Raw genomic sequence first — 5,535 nt, 5'->3', positions numbered from 1 at the left:
ATCGTATAAATTTTATATTTCACATATATAATTTTATTCTCATTTGTTCGACCTAATATCTCTCTTCTTTCAAAGAGAAGATAAAAGTTGATACCTGAATCTCCGACCAGCGCGCGAAGGAGATTCAGGCGTCGCCTTGGAGACGACACCGAAGCCTTTCGAGACGAAAAACGTTCAAGTAATATGTATATATTTCTCGACGTTCCGGGCGTATAGTGCATTCAAAAACCCGCGAAAGACGCAGAAGACTCGCACGCGTGGAAACGACGGGGATATATTTTGTATCCTACCCGATACTGAATCCATCGCGTGCAGTCGACCCTCGCGTTCTTCCGATCAGACGCATCTATTGTTGCGCGCATGTTTTCGCGTCGCATCGCGCGAAACGTTGCACGAATCGTACCGATCGATCGATTGAAAGCAAATAATGAAAAAAGACTTCACAGCTGGCTCTTTGCCGGTCATTCGTCCCATGTTATCTCTTGCCGCGAAATTGGCGCGCAAGAGTTGGGTGTCAGACGCGCGGCTTTAAAACGAGCTTCACGGCCGGTCCCTTCGTTACCGCTTTCGTTCTTTCTCTCGGAACGACCATGAACGAACACGACGAGCGACGCTACGGCAGACACACGTCCACGGATTCGATTAAAAAAACAGACTTCACAGCTGGCTCTTTGCCGGTCATTCGTCCCATATTATCTCTTGCCGCGAAATTGGCGCGCAAGAGTTGGGTGTCAGACGCACGGCTTTAAAACGAGCTTCACGGCCGGTCCTCTCAATTCCGTGTACGGTACACGCAAGATGCGGGTTCCACTTCCAGACTACCCGGTCCCTTCTCTCTACGAGAATCGATAGTAGAAGAACGGCTCGAAAACGCGTCTCAGAGACTAGGGGAAAAGAAGCGGTATGCGAGCGAAACGAAAACGCATTATGGAAACGTCGCGAAACAATGTTCGACGGTTGCTCGGTTCCAATCGTGCGGCCGTTTCAATTTCTCGTGCGCTTCACCGTCCCTCCGTAACTCTGGCCGATCGCGTATACCGAAGAGCCGACACGCGCAAAAACCACAGGCATTGTATACTGTATATATATATGTTACAGTCACAGCCTTCGCGCGTTTTACTCTCCGACGCGGGGTTTCCACGACGAAAGAGAGACAGTTTCGTGGCGGGTGACTCGGCCGAATCGCTACGACGGGTATTTCTATTATAGAACGAATCATCGCCACCCTTTACCAGTGCCCGACGAAGGAATCACAAGGTCATCTGGAGTTTACAATGCCAGCGACGGTAATTCCAACGAAGACCCGATAAGTCAACTCATCGTTCTATTTCTCCCCGTACAGAAAAGCGAATCGACGCTAACGCACCTCGCGCAAGCACGAACGTTCTCTTCGCGTGGATCATCCCATCGTCGAAAGATGTAAAGACGCATTGGAGATCGTGGTCTCTGGCGGGCTCATTGCACGCCCCACTGCATATCTTTCCTCGAATCGAGAATGATTCGTCCACTAAGGCTGCGAAACTACGCGTCGAGGAAACTAGGGGAAAGAAGCGGGATGCGAGCGAAACGACAATACATTATGGAAACGTCGCGAAACAATGTTCGGCGGTTGCTCGTTTCCTCCTGCGGACGTTTCATTGCTCGGGCGCTTCACGTCCCTCCGTAACCTTCGCGCGATCGCGTGCCCCGGAGAGCCGGCAACCGGTGAACCACAGGCGTATAAACTATAGTCTTCTATAGCAAGCCTTCGGCGGTTACTCTCCGACGCGGGGATTCCACGACGAGAGAGAATTTCGTGGCGGGTGACATCGGTCGAAACGCTACGACGGGTATTTCTATTATAGAACGAATCATCGCCACCCTTTACCAGTGCCCGACGAAGGAATCACAAGGTCATCTGGAGTTTACAATGCCAGCGACGGTAATTCCAACGAAGACCCGATAAGTCAACTCATCGTTCTATTTCTCCCCGTACAGACAAGCGAATCAACGCTATCGCACCTCACGCATGCACGAACGTTCTCTTCGCGTGAATCGTCCCATCGTCGAAAGATATAGCCGCTTGGAGATCGTGGCCCATCAAGTTCTTCCGTAACTCCTGCGCGATCGCGTACCCCGGAGAGCAGGCAACCGGTGAACCACAGGCGTATAAACTATAGTCTTCTATAGCAAGCCTTCGCGTTTACTCTACGACGCGGGGATTCCACGACGAGAGAGATTTTCGTGGCGGGTGACACGGCCGAATCGCTACGACGGGTATTTCTATTATAGAACGAATCATCGCCACCCTTTACCAGTGCCCGACGAAGGAATCACAAGGTCATCTGGAGTTTACAATGCCAGCGACGGTAATTCCAACGAAGACCCGATAAGTCAACTCATCGTTCTATTTCTCCCCGTACAGAAAAGCGAATCGGCGCTATCGCACCTCACGCAAGCAGGAATGATCTCTTCGCGTGGATCGTCCCATCGTCGAAAGATGTAAGACGTACAGAAATCGTGGTCCATCACGATTATTCGTAACTCTCCGAGTCGCGTATCTGAGAGTAGGGCAAACGGAGAACCACAGGCATAAATAATACTATATATTTCTTATATATAGTTAGCCTTCGCGTTTTACTCTCCGACATGGGGATTCCACGACGAGAGAGAGTTTCGTGGCGGGTGACTCGGCCGAATCGCTACGACGGGTATTTCTATTATAGAACGAATCATCGCCACCCTTTACCAGTGCCCGACGAAGGAATCACAAGGTCATCTGGAGTTCACAATGCCAGCGACGGTAATTCCAACGAAGACCCGATAAGTCAACTCATCGTTCTATTTCTCCCCGTACAGAAAAGCGAATCGACGCTATCGCACCTCGCGCGAGCACGTAACTACTCTTCGCGTGGATCGTCCCATCGTCGAAAGATGTAAGACGCACGGAAATCGTGGCCCATCAACGTTTTTTTGTAACTCTGCCGATCGCGTATCACAGAGCCGAGACGCACATACCACAGGCGTATAATACCGTTTTCTTTCGTATGGTAAGCCTTCGCGTTTACTCTTCGGCGCGGGGTTTCCACGTCGAGAGAGACTTTCGTGGCGGGTGACATCGGTCGAAACGCTACGACGGGTATTACTATTATAGAACGAATCATCGCCACCCTTTACCAGTGCCCGACGAAGGAATCACAAGGTCATCTGGAGTTTACAATGCCAGCGACGGTAATTCCAACGAAGACCCGATAAGTCAACTCAACGTTCTATTTCTCCCCGTACAGAAAAGCGAATCGACGCTGTTGCACCTCACGCAAGCACGAACGTTCTCTTCGCGTGGATCGTCCCATCGTCGAAAGATGTAAGACGCACGGAAATCGTGGCACATCACGTGTTTTCGGAACTCTGTCGACCGCGTATCTCAGAGACGACGCGGGCGAACCACTGGCATATACTATTATATATCGCGTTTTACCCTCCGACGCGGGGATTCCACGACGAGAGAGAGTTTCGTGAGCGGGTTGACTCGGAAGAAACGCTACGACGGGTATTTCTATTATAGAACGCATCATCGCCACCCTTTACCAGTGCCCGACGAAGGAATCACAAGGTCATCTGGAGTTTACAATGCCAGCGACGGTAATTCCAACGAAGACCCGATAAGTCAACTCAACGTTCTATTGCTCCCCGTACAGAAAAGCGAATCGACGCAATCGCACCATACGCGTGCACGTAACAACTCTTCGCGTGGATCGTCCCATCGTCGAGAGACGTAAGTTTCCATACTATGAATTCGCGTTTTACTCTCCGACGCGGGGATTCCACGACGAGAGAGAGTTTCGTGAGCGGGTTGACTCGGAAGAAACGCTACGACGGGTATTTCTATTATAGAACGCATCATCGCCACCCTTTACCAGTGCCCGACGAAGGAATCACAAGGTCATCTGGAGTTTACAATGCCAGCGACGGTAATTCCAACGAAGACCCGATAAGTCAACTCAACGTTCTATTGCTCCCCGTACAGAAAAGCGAATCGACGCAATCGCACCATACGCGTGCACGTAACAACTCTTCGCGTGGATCGTCCCATCGTCGAGAGACGTAAGTTTCCATACTATGAATTCGCGTTTTACTCTCCGACGCGGGGATTCCACGACGAGAGAGAGTTTCGTGAGCGGGTTGACTCGGAAGAAACGCTACGACGGGTATTTCTATTATAGAACGCATCATCGCCACCCTTTACCAGTGCCCGACGAAGGAATCACAAGGTCATCTGGAGTTTACAATGCCAGCGACGGTAATTCCAACGAAGACCCGATAAGTCAACTCAACGTTCTATTTCTCCCCGTACAGAAAAGCGAATCGACGCAATCGCACCATACGCGTGCACGTAAACAACTCTTCGCGTGGATCGTCCCATCGTCGAGAGACGTAAGTTTTCATAGTATTAATTCGCGTTTTACTCTCCGACGCGGGGATTCCACGACGAGAGAGAGTTTCGTGAGCGGGTTGACTCGGAAGAAACGCTACGACGGGTATTTCTATTATAGAACGCATCATCGCCACCCTTTACCAGTGCCCGACGAAGGAATCACAAGGTCATCTGGAGTTTACAATGCCAGCGACGGTAATTCCAACGAAGACCCGATAAGTCAACTCAACGTTCTATTTCTCCCCGTACAGAAAAGCGAATCGACGCAATCGCACCATACGCGTGCACGTAAACAACTCTTCGCGTGGATCGTCCCATCGTCGAGAGACGTAAGTTTTCATAGTATGAATTCGCGTTTTACTCTCCGACGCGGGGATTCCACGACGAGAGAGAGTTTCGTGAGCGGGTTGACTCGGAAGAAACGCTACGACGGGTATTTCTATTATAGAACGCATCATCGCCACCCTTTACCAGTGCCCGACGAAGGAATCACAAGGTCATCTGGAGTTTACAATGCCAGCGACGGTAATTCCAACGAAGACCCGATAAGTCAACTCAACGTTCTATTACTCCCCGTACAGAAAAGCGAATCGACGCAATCGCACCATACGCGTGCACGTAACAACTCTTCGCGTGGATCGTCCCATCGTCGAGAGACGTAAGTTTCCATACTATGAATTCGCGTTTTACTCTCCGACGCGGGGATTCCACGACGAGAGAGTGTTTCGTGAGCGGGTTGACTCGGAAGAAACGCTACGACGGGTATTTCTATTATAGAACGCATCATCGCCACCCTTTACCAGTGCCCGACGAAGGAATCACAAGGTCATCTGGAGTTTACAATGCCAGCGACGGTAATTCCAACGAAGACCCGATAAGTCAACTCAACGTTCTATTGCTCCCCGTACAGAAAAGCGAATCGACGCAATCGCACCATACGCGTGCACGTAACAACTCTTCGCGTGGATCGTCCCATCGTCGAGAGACGTAAGTTTCATAAGTAAGCCTTCGGCGTTTTACTCTCCGACGCGGGGATTCCACGACGAGAGAGTGTTTCGTGGCGGGTGACTAGGCCGAAACGCTACGACGGGTATTTCTATTATAGAACGAATCATCGCCAC

This window comes from Nomia melanderi, unplaced genomic scaffold (assembly GCF_051020985.1).
Source record: "Nomia melanderi isolate GNS246 unplaced genomic scaffold, iyNomMela1 scaffold0098, whole genome shotgun sequence".
NCBI lineage: Eukaryota > Metazoa > Arthropoda > Insecta > Hymenoptera > Halictidae > Nomia > Nomia melanderi.
This window is presented reverse-complemented; position numbering follows the sequence as displayed.